A 17,533-nucleotide genomic window follows, 5' to 3' on the forward strand; every position below is an offset into this window, starting at 1 on the left:
TTTTGACTCCTTTAATTTTATTTTGTCACAAGGATGTATATAAATGTTTACGAGTTGTATTTGTTGTATAGTATTTCCATCCTGTATACTCACTCTGAGCACTTTAATTGCATTGGTGGAGGATGTGAAGGTGTCAACATCTTCAGTCGCTGTTATTGTTTTTATTGATGAGTAAATTGTTAGACTATCCTGTAGATGTCCACATTTGGAGCCTTTCACTGCTGGATTATGATGGGTTTTGAAACCAGATAAATGGAAGGGTTCTTCTAACCATGTTTCTTGTAGCAGGATGAGATCAAAACCTTGAAAGTAAACCAAAAGATCTTTATCCAATGTTTTATTGCCCAGCCCGTTTATATTCCAGGAGAAGATTTGTCTATGATGAATGCTTGGAGAAGGTTTTTTATCCTAAGTCAAGTACTCTCCTCTTGTTGGCTTATCGTCCTCGCTAGCCAGGACCAGTCTTCCGACCTGATTGCTCAGTGTTGATCTTTCCTTTCTGATGGTCATGCAAACGTGCTGTGCTCACCTTTAAGTACTGATTGTGGCTGTAGGCCCGCTGATGAGTTAACTACATTTGCATGCTCCCTTCTGTTTGGAATCAGTGGATCGGGGTAGCAAGGCCTTTGACAGAGTAGTATTTTTATTCCCCATAATTTTATTTGGGATTCTTTGTCTAGAATCCTCCTCCCTATTTCTTCTGAGGACCAGTTTGTCTTTATTATTTCTCTGTCAGAAAATTCTTTGATGGTTTTGAATGTTATTCTTTCCAGATCATTTGTACTTACTTAGATTAAATGTAGAATGTTCCATCTGTTGAGGATATTCCCACAACCTCTAGATTTATATTCAGGGATAAACAGAATTGAGTAGTTTTTAAGTTTTAGTTGGCTAGCGGTTAGCAGTTTTGCCTGGATAGCTTGTCCTCATAGAGTGGAGGGTTGGAAAGATCCGCTCGGAGATTGCAGTCTTCCCTAGTGATAGTAGGTACCTCCCTTGAGCTGATTGTCGCTCTGGGTTTTTTCTTGATAGTGTGCTGGAACTCTCATGTATTCATAATTTCTGGCTTCATCTGATGTGTCTAAATCTCCTGATGCTGAAGTGGTCAAAGGGCTTGGGTTATCGTCTCCTTCTGTTTTTTCGGGAATGGCTGCCTCTGCAGATTTGTTTTGGTGGAAAATGCTGAAGCTCTGGTGCTTGCATTCTTTGTGCTTCCATCTGATGTTTTTAAAGATGGTCTTGTTGTTTCATCCACCATCTTATCCAATTTGGATTCTGAATCCCCTAATATTGAAATGGTTAAGTGGCTCAATTTGTTGTCTCCTTCTTGGGACAGGAGTTCAGTTATATTGCTAGCAGCTTGTCCTGTTGTCCCAGGCCTTATGCTACCTGAATTGAAGTGTTCCACTATGGTGTTTTTCTTTTTTCTCCCCTTTCTCCTCTACCTCCGGCTATGTGTTTTGTTGTCTTTCCCCCCAGTGTGGGGCATTTCTGAAGCTTCTGATTCAAGCTTTATTTGTGTTAAGTTCTCCGGGTAGTGGTCATGGCTATGTTTTGGGCCTCTTTTATACTCTGGTATGTTATGGCTGCCAGGATACTCGGATAATCAGCGTTTCTGAGACTGTGCTGAGCTGTCTGATGATTGGGTCCTTTGCGGGTCGTGTTTCATTGTAAGGATCCTTTGGGTGACTCTTTGCACCTTCTATGCTGGCCAAGTTCTCCTGGCTGCAGGTTGATCCAGTTGAAAGGCATTTTTTTGGTCCTCCTCAGGTATTGTGGTGGCGCTTTTTGATATTTTCCCGATATCTGCAAGGATGTCCCCATTACCTTTGGAATGGTGGAGAGTTTACGGACAATAGCATATCAGGTGCAGTGTGTTGGGAACAGTTGCGTGTCTGCCTGGGCCCTTTCGATCAAGTTATTCATATCTGCTAGTCTGCTGTCAATATGAGATATGGATGACCACTGAGATATGAATCGATAATTGAACATCCATCTTGTCTGAATGATACTGCATTGACTCGATAAAAAGCTGCATGGTGTCTAGTAAGGATTCCCACAGCTTATCTGAGCCTAATTGATGAAATCCTTTAATTCCAGTTCGCTGAGCAGGGGTGGCCTTCACCTGCCAGGCGACAGAAGAATGGAAAAGCTCTTGCTGATCCTGCTTGTAGGTTATTTGGGCTAGATTGCTTTCTATTGCACCTATTGCAACCTCTGTGGTTCCTAATTTCCTGTCCCTAATTATTTGATATGAACTGCTAGAAGAATTGGAAAGTTGTGATTGAGGCTGAGGGGGAAGTCAATGCTGGAGCAGTTAATTACGGTTGGTTTATCCCATTTTGGTGTTCCTTTGTCATCTCTCTTTAGGCCCGTTGCCCCCCTGGGGCTGATATTGGTGTGCCGTGCTTCCCTACCTGTCTCTGGGCTGGTAAAGTTTGAGTCCTTCTTTCTCAGAGGTCCTTGCAGATGTGAAAATGGGGGATCAGTCCGGATCTCTTCCTCAATGTGCATGACTACATTGTGTGTTGGCATAGGTCCATAAGACACACTTTCTGGGCATCCTACAAGTGCCTCGTTGTGGGTTGAGGGTGAAGGAGTTGAGCAGGGGGCAGTTGTAGATGCTTTTTTAGTATTTTGAGGATTGATACAAAATAATGAAGTTTGTTTTCCTAGAACAGATTTTGATAATTAGTTCAAGTGGTATTCCTGTGCCAGACTCAATCCTACCAGAAAGTACTCCTGTTTTTGTTGTCTGGTTTACCTCAAAATAGTTTTCAATTTTTGAGGGTTGGCAAGACCCAATATGGTCTCTTTTTGTTAGACACTGTTTTTTTGTCTCAACGCTAACACCCCTTGCTGTCCTTCCCAATGTGAGGTGCTTGTGAATATGGGCTTTTCCCTGTTAACTTCTGTACCTTCACTATCTTGATCAGGCTTGTTTGCCTTGGGACCTTGATGGTTCGTTTTCCCCCGGCACAGAGGAGAAAGGAGCCCATTTAGACTTTTGTTGCTTTTGCAGAGGGCTGCCCCTGCATCCTTCAAAAATGCAAATTGTGTGTAGATCTTCAGCTGATAGCTGTTTGTTGTAGTTTTTATGTTTATTCGTGACCTGCAACACCTACTAGAATCTGGTTGGGGTTTGCCTCCATCATTAAGTTCTCCTTGGTAGATACGTCAGTTAAGCCTTTGCTCTTTTTTTTCCTTTTATTCAGTATGGATGTGACAGTTCATCTCTCCCTGCCTGATCTCATCTCGTAAAAGCCCTTGTGCACCTGTTGCTACTGTGGTTCCTATGATTCCTATTTTTTTTAAGGTTCTTAGGGATCTTTTTGTTGTAGATGGGTCCTTAATTTTTTACGTTTTTGAGTGATGATCCTATTTTCAAATCTGCCTGCCCTATTGGGCAGGGTGGTTAATTTAGTATTTATTATTTATTGGTTATTGTTTGTTTTGTTTTGGTTTGTTGTTTATTATCTGTTGCTTGTTTGTTTTGACTTTTTATGATTTTTTTGATTACCTCTGGCTTTTCCTAGAGTAATTCTCTTCTCCCTTGGGTTTCCTTTGGGTACCTTTGGTTTTCTTTCAATTTATTTTGGTATTTTCTTGCCCTTTAATCTAGCCTGTTTTTCCTTTTGTTGCTGTCATTGCTGTACTACTAATGGTATGCTAACAGTTTTGCTAATGGCTGGTAGTGAGTAGTATTTTATAGAATAATGGACTGTGAAAATTAATTTTTAGCAATGTCGGGTAGCATTACACTTTCTGAAAACACTTCCTAATCCTCTTGTTTGTTATTCGTTTGTGTCATTTCTGTGGGCTTGCATGAGGGCATGAGGAAAAAGAAAGGGTCAGCACGAAGGCCATTGAGCATGTAAAAATGATAAGCCAAATATCCAGAGTTAGTACTTGAAAAGGCTCACTCCTTTATTATACTTTATGTATTTTCTTCTTTATCCTAGAAATTGTGATTAAATATTTTTATCTTTTAAGACAGAAAAATGAAATTATTTTTAATGTGATTTATTTATATGTGTTTTTATGATCTTTTAACATGATCGAATAAAGACAAATTGATTGATTGACTGATTGACTGTAATCTCTTGTAGTCTCTTGGACTGGGGAACACTTTCAAGGGGAGCCTCAAGATTGGCATTTTTGGCAGTCTGGCGGTGTGGCAGGCTAATGGTGCCACTCTCTTCTAAAAGCTCCCTTTGAGGAAGCTCCTGTGATCACTCCGATTCTCACCGGAGCTCTTACAAAAACAGACTGCTGCTGTTGCCCCCACTGCCCTGGCTCTGGGACGCCACAGGCTCTGGGACACTCTGGATGCCACAAACAAGCCCCGTACAATACTGGCTCCTCCCCTGTACAACCCAAACCACTGCGCTCAGCTCCCGGCCTTCCAACAGAAGCGTCCACAGGAGCGCAGGGTAGAAAGCAGGGAATAACAGCATGTGGGTGGGAGGGAGGTAGAGGGTCACACTAGATAATCGCTGGGCAACTGGAAACACACTTGCTCCTGCCCACTGCTGCCACTTCTTCCTCAAGGTCCATGTCCTGCATTTTTCCTCCATCTCCGCTTGCTGGTACTTGCTGCCTCTTGTCGCCGTCTGTAGCCCTAGTGAGCCCAGGGGAGATCACCCGCAGCACGGCTCAGCTCGGTTCAGGGTCTCTGAGTGGTGTCTCTGCGTGTCACATGCAATCCTCCTCCAATCCCCTGAATCATGCAGAATGCATGCAAGGTGATTGCACTTGACTGCTTGTTTAGTAGTAAAATATTGCCATATTTGGTTGTCAGTGAGTTTCCAAGGGCTTTATTACATTGATTGCTAATAAGTGCACTACCTGCCTTGATGACAATTCTGCTAATGAACTAAGAGGCAAGTCAACGGTTACGTGTATCCTGTATGTGGCTAGATGCTTATTATATATAGGGCAAAAGTTTGGTCTATTAAATCAAACAAAAGTGTTTTCGTACAATGAACATGCTAAACTTGATTATTTGAAGGTGCTCTCCTATGTGATAAAGAAGAACATGGCCGGCTCTGGTAATTAAATTATTTGTCCGGGATCACATACTTTGAAACTACTTTATCGGTCAAGAGCGATATAATTAGGCTGTGTAGGTTATTTAAGTTGGTAGAACTGCAGGTCTAGTAACATTTTTATGATTTTTTTTTAGGCCTGTAAAATATAACAATAATTAGTGTTCAGTGAGTTTCCAAGAGATTTTGGCCCTTGTGTCACTGCAGCTGCTGAACCACTCAAATCATGAACCAAGTGCTTGCAAGGTAATTGCGCCTATGTCTGCTTGTTTAGAATTAAAAAATAGCAATTTTCTGTGTTCAGTGGGGTCCCTAGACCTTTTGGCACCTGTGCCACTGCAACTGATGCACCATTCAAATCATAACCCTGGTGCCTGCAAGGTAATTGCAGTTGTGAATGCTTGTGTAGTACTAAAATATCACAATAGGCAGTGCTCTGTGAGTTTTCTAAATCTTTTGGCCCCTGTGCCATTGCTCCAGCTGCACCATTCAAATCATGAACCTAGGGCCAGCAAGGACTAATGAGGAAATCTTATATATCCAATTCTATATGTATTCCCAAAAAATGCACAGTTGCAGATGGAATGCATAATTGTTTTTTAGCTAAACATGAACACAAAAGCTTTCATAAAAAGTCCCTTCAAACGTATCCAACTCTCAAAAACGAGTTGCCAAAGATGTCATAAAAACGCACATTCTTTACAAATCAAAGTGAATGAATTAATGAGCCATTTGTTAAGCGCAGGCTAAGCCCAAGGGCATCAAGGCGCTGTGTACTGACAAGCATACAGACAAAACCAGCAATCATACTGAAACCCATCTCTCAGGAAACAACCAGGTCTTAATAGTCTTACGGAAGATTGAGTGAACTTGTTGTCCTGAGAGGTAAACAGGGAGAGAGTTCCATGCCTTGGCAGCAGCCAGTGAAAAGGCTCTCCCACCCCATCTCATCTTTTTTAAATCTACGAACCACAAGCAGATATTTATTAGCTGACCTGAGGTTCCTAGAAGGAGCGTACCTATGGAAGATATTCTTTATGCCCACTGGGCCATGTCCATAGTATGAATTATGGGTGAGGCAAAGGGTCTTAAACAAGACTTTACGGTCCACCGGGAGCCAGTATAGCGAAAAGAGAGAAGATGAGGCCGAATGACGCTTGGGAAGATTCAGCACCAGCCTTGCAGCTGCATTTTGCACGAGCTGAAGGCGGCGCAGCTGACACTTGTTAATTCCCAGATAAAGGGTGTTGCAATAGTCCAGTCTGGCCAATATTAAGGCCACATCCACCTTTTTACGAGCTTCAAGTGAGAAAAACTGGGACATTTTTCTTATGATTCGAATACGTCAAAAACAAGTGGCCACTGTTCTGGAGACCTGATGAGTCATGGAAAGGCAGTCATCGACCACTGCTCCAAGATTTTTCCCATGGGAGACAGGAATAGGACAGGTACCCAGGGAATTGGGCCACCACTCGCTCGACTAGATGTTAGAGTTGTCTCCAAAAATCAGGACTTCCGTCTACTCGCCACTTAATTTGAGGTAGTTTTGAACCATCCATGATGAGACAGCTGTCATACAGTCTTTAAAGTTCTGCGCGGAGTCCCTGATCTTTTGTATAAGAGAGACCATGATCCGAGTATCGTCTGCATAATCCAACACCTCCAGCCCAAATGATTTCACCACCTTTGCCAGCGGGGCCACATAGATATTAAAGAGGGTGGGGCTCAAGGAGGAGTCCTGAGGCACTCCGCAGACAAGAGTGGGGGACTCAGAGTAAAAATTGCCCATTCTAACAGCTTGAGACCGCTGACTAACGAATGAAGCAAGAAGGTCCAGGGCCCGGCCCCCAAACCCTATCTCCTTGAGACGCTCCACCAGTCTCAAGGGAGACAGAGTGTTGAATGCGTCGGTAAGGTTGAGTAAGATAAGGAGAGTGGTACGCCCTGCATCCACCTGAACTCGAATATTATCCAACATCGTGGTGAGAGTGGTGTCCGTACTATGGCCCGTCTGAACCCATGTTGGGAACCGTCCAGGATCTGGTGGTCCTTCAGGTAAAGACTCAGGTGTGAGTTCAGATGGGATTCAAGGATTTTAGCAGGGAGTGGCAGAAGGGAAATGGGACTGAAGTTTTTTTAAATTTAGAGGATCTCAGGAAGTCTTTTTTAGGATGGGCCTAATCACCGCAGCCTTCCAGATTAGAGGATATTGGCCCAAAGATATGGCTAAGTTCAGGACAGTCATGTTATGCGGGGTCAAACCCACCTTGTCCATTTTCACGACTTTAAGGGGACAGGGATCCAAAGGTGACCCGGATTGATACCTTCAAGCAAGCGGTCTACAGTTTCAGGTGATTACATCGGAAAAGCACACAAATTTGCCAAAGTCATTTTACTAAAACAGCTGTTCGGGAGAGTTTCAGAGGAGGCATCAGGTGTCTGACTGGCATTTAGAATCTCCAGCTGATCATAAATATCGGAGATCTTAGAGCAAAAGAAGGAAGATAGGCTGTCGTAGAGCTCCTGTGAAGGCTCCACTTTATCAGAAACTGTAGGAGCAGCAAGGGAGTTAAAGATGTTAAAGAGCTCCTTAGGAGTGGTGATATCCCCTGTGATCTTGGAGTAGTATCTTTCCTTTTCCTCAATTAAAGCTGTTTTATATGCCTTTTGACACTGTTTATGTGACTACCTGCCAGAGAGAGCCAAATCCTTCCGCCAGTATCTTTCCTTCCTTTTGAACTCTTGTCTCATATTTCGTAGAGGATCAGAGAACCAAGGAGTGGAGGGCATTTTCCTGGTCGAATAACACCGTATTTTGGGGGCAAGAGAGTCCATCATAGCATTAATTGTTTTGGAAAGATTTCTTGCAGCTGTATCAATGTTATGAAGATCCGATTGCTGGAAGTTAGCGAGAGCAGTGGCGACCGCTTTATTTGTAATCAGAGTGAGATTTTGTTTTTCAACCGCTTTCAAACAGCCGTTTGAGAGCTACCTAAAGTAGTGACCCTTAATTCAAAAGGAACTGCAAAGTAGTCTGACCACGAAAGCAGAAGGGGCACGCCCACCAGGATTCGATCATCATTAGAAAAAATCCAGTCGAGGGTGTGGCCCGCAATGTGAGTGGGGGTATTCACTAATTGTGGAAGGCCGCAACCATTCATACATTCTAGTAACGTTTGGGTGTCATGGTTCATATTATTTTCTAAGTGGAAATTCAAATCCCAGAGGAGCGTGAAATTCGGACGCTCGAGATAAGGCTCTAAATGGTTGCTTAGATCATGGCTAAACAAGGCCCTCGGGCCAGGTTGCATGTAGCACAGAATTCCAGAGAAACTTTCTGTGGGAGTGGAATTTATAGAAAAGTATAATACCTGATAGGGGTCAAGAGCTGAGGTCAATGGTTCTGACCGACAGGTGAAAGTATCCCTAACCAGGATACCTACACCTCATCCACGTCGGCCCTCCCTGTCCGGTCTAGTGAGGCAATACCCAGACGGAATAGCCTCTACCAGCTTAGGACCAGAAGAGTCATTAGCCCATGTTTCAGTGAGGAAATCCCAGTCAGGGGCATGTTGGAGAGCAAAATCTTTAAAGGCGATATTGTTCTTGATCAGGGACCTAGAGTTGAGGAGAAAACCCTGCAGAGACCTCTTCTTTTGCGTATGATAAGGTAGGCAAAGAGGAGGGGCTGGTTCCGTCTCCCCCCTTAAAGCAAAGGCCACACCAACTACATGAGAAGGGTCCTTTCTTGAACAGCATTTTTGCTTTCAAGATGTGTGCACAGAGCGGCGGATTTCTCTTGCCAATGTCCAGCAGATCCCCCCTTGAGTACCTTGGTTTGGATCCAGGCTCTGGTTGCAGAGGGGCAGCATCCCAGCCCCCGGCGCTGACTTGGTGCGGATGGGCGCAGACAGGCTTGCCTTTGGAGCACCTGCGCGGAGCCCAAGGCATGCTGCTTAAGTGGAAGGGAAAAAGCTGTGCACTAGAGAGCTAACCCCCCAGTCTCCACCCCTTGACCAGCCGGCCGAGGAGCAAATGGCGCCGCCTAAGCACCCTCCACACAAACAGTAGAAACAGCAGTGGACCGGGGTGCGCGGCAAATCTAAGGCTTTCTAGTAATCAGGTAAGCAGTAGCAGCAATAAATGAATGATTTAAAAGGCAAGTTTAAAAATGTATTAACAGCACACAACAGTACATTTTAAAATGCGTGTGGACCGGAAGAACCCCATAAAACAAAGGAGTAAGCAGGACCGGAGTACCTGCAGGCTTCTGACGGTGAAAACCAAGTATTGTTAAAATGTGTAACAATGTCTTATCTTTTTCTTGACAGTGAATGGACCATAAACAGTGTAAATTGCCAAAGATCACCATTTGTTAGAGTGATGCGTGGACTAAAATGCAGTTTTGTACTTTTGTTCTTAAAAATACATTTTAACAAATTAAATGGACTCACGAAGAAGAGGCATTTTTCCTGAACAATTAGTTTTGTACAGATGAAGATCATGATACTTTTACGATGGCTATGTCTAAAGTAAAAATAAATGAAAACGGAGCAAGCAGGATCCTTGGAGAAAGTACACTGCCTTCCTCTTTCTTATAATTGCTCTCACTTTGAAGTCAGTCAGAAGAAAAGTAATCACCAGGCTTTAGCATGGGGAGGTACAAACTCATGCTGCACAGCATAAAGAACATTAAGCCAGCAAAGCCAGAAAATGTGAGTTGCAAACCACAAAGCCAATAGTAAGCCATGGGCATGATGCAGCCCCCAGGTCAACTTTCTGAAAGTCCCCAAGATGTCTTTCGCATTCCAAGCCACTGCCTAATTGTAGGAAGTTGGCTACCTGACTATAGTTACCCCAGATTTTTTGCCTAGTGTTTAGCTGGTTTTCGACTTAGTTGGCCTGGTTCCCTGCTAATCAGGGCCCCAGGCTATCTGCATTCTCTGTAAAATGGATTCCATGTACCCTAGGTGCATAACTAGATTGGCTTGGGTCACCTTATCAGCCCCTGTACAGAGCACTATAGGTGCCCAGGGCATAGGTGCATCCAAGGCCTACCAGGGGCTGCAGCATAGCTTTTGCCATCCCTGGCTGGCTATCTAAAATTGACACAACATGCTGATCACTCAGCTGGGGCAAGGTGGTGTAATCACCCCTTGCTTAGATATAGTATGCCTTTATCTAAACCTATCTGGACACATATATACCTATCAGTCACTCCTATGGCAGGCCTTATCCATCCTGGAGGCAGAGTGCTTGGTTTTATGTGAGATGGTGCTCTAGCATGAGCTGAGCCTGCCTGCAGCTGTCGGGACCAATTTCCTAAGCTGTTCCGGGATAATGCCATACCATATACTATTAAGTGCATTATAATCCTCACGGTTATATGTCAACTTTGGTTTGGCTTTATCAAAACATGTCGTGTAAGGTGTCATACGATTTTGAATACTATCTCCTCGACAGTCCTGTCGACGGGGATAGCATTCCACCCCTCTAGAGGGAGACGACATGCTGCTTTGCTAAAACGCGGTTGATGTTTAAAAGAGCCTTGATCCACAAAATGGATGCTTCTGCCACAGACACGAGTCTGACCTCCTGCTGCTGACCGAAATTTAGCCAAGGAGGCCTGGAAAAAAGGCTTTCCTGTCGCAGGGAGGTGTCACACCACCCCAGACAGGAGACAGTGGATTGTAGCAGGGAGGTTTGAAAGAAACCAGACACTGCCTGGGGAGCACAAGGCTTCCCCTTGCATAATCGGGTCAAACCGGTTCTGGGGCATCCCAGCCCCAGTCCCAGCGCGGCCTGGACAAAGGGAAAGGGGTGTATCCACCCCCTTCCTGGGTCCCACCCATAGGAGGGGACCTAGCAGGTAATCCAGCCCCCTAGATTGGTATAAGAATGGGAGCAGTGCCAACGCACTCAGATTATCCTGATGAAACGTTTGAAATGAAACTCTGGACCCTTTGGATCAGCAACTGCGCGGACGAACTCGCCCCACTGAGGACCCCGCCTAGCAGACCCGGCAGCAAGAAGGCTCCATGGTTCACCGACGAACTCAAGAGCTCCAAGAAGAACTGCCGAGCCCTCGAGAGAGTCTGGAGAAAGGAACCGACACCGGACAACAGGACCTCCTTCAAACTTGCCACCCGGAAACACCACCAGCTGATCCGCGCCGCCAAGAAAACAGCATTCAAGGACCGGTTGGACAACAACGCACACAACTGCAAGGAACTCTTCAACATCGTGAAAGAGCTTTCCAACCCCAGCGCAGGAAACAACGACATCACCCCATCGCAAGACCTCTGCAACTCCCTCGCTTCATACTTCCACAACAAGATCGCGGACATACACGACAGCTTCTACAACCAACCAACGCACACCATGACCGAACAACCACCCCCCACCACCACCCTCCACACCTGGACCCCGATCAGCATCGAAGACACCATCCGCACGATGAACTCCATCCACTCCAGATCACCGACCGACCCCTGCCCTCACCACGTCTTCAACAAGGCCGACGCTGTCATCGCACCCCACCTGCGAGACATCATCAACACATCCTTCGACACCGCCACCTTCCCTGAGAGCTGGAAACACGCCGAACTCAGCGCTCTACTCAAGAAACCAACAGCGGACCCCACCGACCTCAAGAACTACCGCCCCATCTCGCTCCTCCCGTTTCCAGCCAAAGTCATCGAGAAGACCGTCAACAAGCAGATGGCCGCCTTCCTCGAGACGAACGGATCCCTCGACCCCTCACAGTCTGGCTTCCGAGCCAACCACAGCACCGAGACCGCCCTCATCGCCGCCACCGATGACATCCAAGCCCTGATGGACAATGGAGAAACAGCGGCCCTCATCCTCCTGGACCTCTCCGCGGCATTCGACACGGTCTGCCACCGCACCCTAGTACGGCGCCTCGGCAACATCGGAATCCAGGACAAGGCGCTGGAATGGATCATCTCCTTCCTCGACGGAAGAACACAGAGAGTCCGCCTACCACCGTACAAGTCAGAGGCCTCCGAAATCATCTGCGGCGTCCCTCAAGGATCATCTCTGAGCCCCACCCTCTTCAACGTCTACATGAGCCCCCTCGCGGCCATCGTACGCAAACACAACCTCAGCATAATCTCCTACGCCGACGACACCCAGCTGATCCTCTCCCTGACCAACGACCCCACCGCCGCCAGAGCCAACCTGCACGAAGGGATGAAAGAGGTAGCCGAGTGGATGACGACCAGCCGCCTGAAACTGAACTCGGACAAGACGGAGGTCCTCATCCTGGGCCCCTCACCCTCCGCCTGGGACGACTCCTGGTGGCCTCCCGCCCTGGGCACCGCACCCAAACCGACAGACCATGCACGCAACCTGGGCTTCATCCTGGACTCCTCCCTCTCCTTGACCAGGCAAGTCAACAACGTCTCCTCGGCGTGCTTCAACATCCTACGCATGCTACGAAAGATCTTCTGGTGGATCCCCACCGAGACCAGGAAGACCGTCACCCAGGCCCTCGTCACCAGCCGACTGGACTACGGCAACGCCCTCTACGCCGGTACCACCGCCAAGCTCCAGAAGAGACTCCAGCGGATCCAGAACGCCTCAGCCAGACTCATCCTCGACATCCCACGAACCAGCCACATCTCCGGACATCTGAGAGACCTTCACTGGCTCCCCGTCAACAAAAGAATCACCTTCCGCCTCCTCACCCACGCACACAAAGCCCTACACGACCAAGGCCCGAGCTACCTCAACAGCCGAGTCAACTTCTACGCTCCCTAACGCCACCTCCGATCAGCCAACCACGCCCTCGCCGCCGTCCCCCTCATCCGAAGAGCAACTACAGGAGGAAGGTCCTTCTCCTACCTGGCCGCCAAGACCTGGAACTCCCTCCCGACCGACCTGCGCCTGACCCAAGACCACCTCTCCTTCAGGAAGAAGCTGAAGACCTGGCTGTTCGAGCAGTAGCGGCACCCCCCCCCCCCAGCGCCTTGAGACCCTACGGGTATGTAGCGCGCTTTATAAGTGTCATTGATTGATTGATTGATTTGACATCCTACTCGATGTAGAAAACTGAAGAATCTCCATTGTGGTCAAGGAGTGACCACCCTGTGCAAACAGGCACTATCCAGCACCTCGACGTGTGCTTTGTTGCAGTTCCTGCCGGAACTCGAGCAACAGAGATCAACAAGATTAAGCTTGCCTGCCTTCTACTAGCCTGATCCACAGTCCCTGCAGAGCTGAGACCCGTAGAGGCGACCGAAAGCGTGGAGCCCGCCATCTTGAAAAGAACACGAGACGCTGACCGTGCAGCCCACGAGCGACCCTCAAAGCTGTACATCGGGGTTTGAGAAGCCCCATCCCTGAGCCACTTTTGCACTGAAGCTCACCCCTCCACACTCACCGAGTTCTGCGTGGGGCCCTTCTGCTTCTTTTGACTCAACACATTGGCCCGGTCAATTGCCCGCTGGCTTGTGGTCCCTGTGCTGACGAAACTTGAAATCCGACTTGTGATTCTGATTGCTCCAGACTTCCACTCATTTTTCTGAAAAGGAGCACCCGCTCTGACCCTCCTGGTCCGAGTGAGAAGCAATCTTCCACTCCTGCGTGGATTGCTCTTGCCAAGTGTTGTTTGCTCCAATCTTGAAGCCAACTGCGCCAACGGCGAGAGCCTTTGTAAGACAGCTCCTGACCCACTCCTGGACATCGCAGATGCCCTAGAGCCCACGTGGCAGCAGAGAGAAGCTCCTCGACAACCACCTGATTGCGCCCAACATTGCCTGGTTCCGTCCTGGTTCCACCCTGGTCACTGCTGAGTGACCCAGAATCTGTCCCCTCTGCTTTCAGGTACTCTACAACTCTGATCCACCCTTGGATCACACCGGACACTTCTCCTTCACATCGCCTGCAGCATCTTCCGCTTCAAGCACCAACAACCTCCGTGACGAAACCCGACACAACTTCGACCCTATGCACCCGCTTCCTGTGGGTGAGGTAACTCAACAACGCCGGTGTTCCCACACTGGTACACACCTCTAGTGTATGTGTCTTAAATTTCGTCCTTCTAGGTTAAGCGGAAGTCTCCTTAAACAGTAACTCTATAACTTTTACGCACCATTGACTTTGCATTGGTGCATGCTTGTGCTTTAAGCACTGCACCCGAATCCCGCGGGCTTTTCCCGACTTCAGCATTGCTAGTCCCGATTGCTCCCAGCGATTCCCTAGGCCCTAGGCCTAACCAATGTTTGATTGGTATCCCTTATACCACTTTTTTAATATATGGCTTGAGTGGCCACCCGCCCTCATCCATAATTGTGCAACTTTTATATGTTTAACTGTGCTTTTGTTTAACGCTTGTGCCCTTTTGCTCATAAAGAGTACTGGGGTTATTCTAGTAATAAATACATATATTTTTATAATATATACTTGTGTGATGTCCTTTCATTTGGTATTAAAGTATTGTGATTGGTAAAAACAGCTCGCTCAACACGACCTCTTGAGTTTAGCCTTTAAGGCAGCTTAGTCCATGCTACGACTAGGATAGCTTGGGTGGGTGTCTGCTCGTGAGGGCACCATTACACTCCATCCAAGACTGTTTGCCTGCCTACCCGGTTCCCCGGACACCCAGCTGACCAGTTCCGCTCTCCCCCGCTGCCACTCAGGACATCCCGGCCGCCGAGAGGGTAAAGCGAGGTAAAACTACACTCCCCAGCGTCCCCTGCTGTCGACGGGGGCGCGAATAGCCGCGTCAGGATCCCGCGCCCGGTGGCGCTTAAGAGCAGGCTGAGTCTCCCGCCTCGAGGGACGCGCGTGGGTGACGCCGGGCTGAGCCCGGGCTGAGCCCGGGCAGAGGGCGGGCCATCTGTGGCCATCAGGGGCCAGCAGAGGTGAGGTCGGGCCACCCCTCTTGGTTGCGAGATGGGGAAGTGCAAATTACACACCAAAGAAGGGGAAGGTAAGAAGGCTAAGGTGCCCCGAAAATCAGAAACTATTATTTATTATCTGACATCTGTGGGAGCATTAAATGATCAGATTGCTACCGTCGAGAAGGAATTGGGTCTTGACTCTCGCATTGATCTCAACCCCACTCAGAATGCTGTGACACCCCCAAGTGGGGCACCCCCGATCTCATTAGTACCAGACATTGTTGTGGTTAACCCGCCTCAAGGTGCCTAGGACCAACAAACTTGTATAAACACTTCCCAGAGAGCTAGCCCAAGGGAGTCTAGAATACACAAAGATACCTCAAAAATGACTAGGAAAGGTACCAAGAGGAAGAAAACCGTTAATTTGTCCAAAGGGAATGTGATCTTGTGGACTCTTTGAATCATTGCGTTGCAAACATAGTCAAGAAATGTGAAAATATTGACAAATTTCTAAAAGATGTTAGGTCACACCTCACAGTTCTCACTGATGCTAAGGACATACGAGTTAACCAAATCAGGTTGTCTAGTCAGGTTATGGACACTGAGCCTTCTCTGGGGGAGGGTATGCAGACTACGTCAGGACATTTTAGTCATCAGATTAAGAGGCCAGTTTCTACACCTGAGGCACAACAACATTTGTCACATGATGAGGGCATACACCCAAGTTCCCCACATAAAAGTGGATATGTTACTAACCACCGTACCCCTAAATTATCTACACTACATCTCCCCCCACAAGCTGCTCCGCTAGTGGTAATACTGACAGGAATCCCATCTCTGAAAACTGGAGCAGTAGAAAGTGACAACGATCTCCTGATTAGAACTAAAAGGTGGTGCTCACAGTTTAGTAGTGGGAGTGTTGATATTGCTTTAAGTATTATTTCGGCCAGAAGAGTTGAATGGGTGGGGAAACGTAAAAAGACCATCCCAGGAGACTGTGTAGTTGTTAACTTCTACAGAGCAAATATTGTGGACACTTTGCTCTAGGATGGCTCAGACCTAGATGGGCAGGGTATTAGGCCACTTCCTCTGGCTATTTCTATCCGCCACCCAATTTTCTACAACCGGCAGCACATCAACCCATAGTCCCTATGACCAATTGTCCTATTCTGAAAGTCAATAACCCTAATCGTTACTCCTACCAATCTTACCAGGCATCACTGAGGGCAGTAAAAACAGTCCGGAGTGATAGCATTGACACAGGTCTTAATCCTGACCTAGAATTAACAAACAGATTTTCTGCTTTATCAAGCCTGGACATAAATGATTGACAACTACACACAGAAACTGATAACACGTCTAACATTACACTGGATAATCTATTGCTTCCCCACTCCTCGTACAAATTAATTCGTTGGAACGTGGCGGGGCTTGGTAAAAAAAGAAAAGATGCCAGATGGATACACTTTGTGGTACAACACGAGAGCATTGCTCTACAAGAGACTTGGGACACAAGTGATCTTTTTCATCTAGATGGTTACTGTAGCTTTCATGTCAAGGCCACCGCAGGACAGGGTGGCAGACCTAAAGGGGGTATTTGTATTTTAACCTCACTTAAACTTCCAGGCTCTTTTAGAAATTTGGGGTTTCTGTCAGCAAACCTACAAGGACTAGAATGGAATCGTCCCAAATACCCTAAAATTTTAATTTTGAATTTTCATAATGCGCCAGAGAAGGTCACACAAAACTTGCACCTAAATACACTGGCTTCTTATTTAGGACATTACAAGTCAACACAAACTGCTATATTCGATACAATCTTAATGGGAGATTTTAATATCCATCCATGTGTTTGAAATTGTCTGGATAAACACAATATAGGTCCACCTGGTTCAATCTCCACACATTTCGAGCACTCACCCCAAGGCGAGTTGTTAGAAGATCTACTTGCAAACACCAATCTCTATGAAGTCGAGGGGAGCGGAGGGGAGGAAAGGGCCCCAACCTTTGTTGGTAGAGAAGCAGAAACTGTAATTGATTACATTTTTGTTTCCCCTGGTGTGGTACAGGTTTGTTCCTCAATAGAGGTCATAACTTCGATCTTCAGTGACCATAATCCTCTAATCATGACCATACACAGGGGGGAGGACACAGACAACCAGAAGGCAAACGAGATTGTAATCCTAATAAACTCATTCCCAAAGATCAGGGGAGGAGGCTCAATTGGGCCAAGGTGGTCCCAGACACTTTTATTAAGGATCTAGAGCACAAAGTTAAGGAGGACATTGGCAATATGCCTAGATAACTTGGCAAATGGGAAAAAGTTCTTAAATTCTTTCACCACTATTTGCACACAAGTGAGACTTGACCTAAAATGTAACAAGAAGAGGGATTGCCCAGATCAGCCAAGGTGGTTTGATGAGTCGTGTTCAAAAGCCCATAAAGAACTATTGTTTGCTTTAAAACAAAAACCAAGAAACAAGGAAAAGGTGGCTGCACTGAGAAAAAATTATAAACTTGATATGGCTAACCCGTAAAAAATGTATAAAGGAGGAGGCTTGGGACAATCTCATGTCAACAGATGTGTTGAAGGACAGTTCTAAATTTTGGGCTGTAATA

This window comes from Lissotriton vulgaris, chromosome 3_1 (genome assembly GCF_964263255.1).
Source record: "Lissotriton vulgaris chromosome 3_1, aLisVul1.2, whole genome shotgun sequence".
NCBI classification, from domain to species: Eukaryota; Metazoa; Chordata; class Amphibia; order Caudata; family Salamandridae; genus Lissotriton; species Lissotriton vulgaris.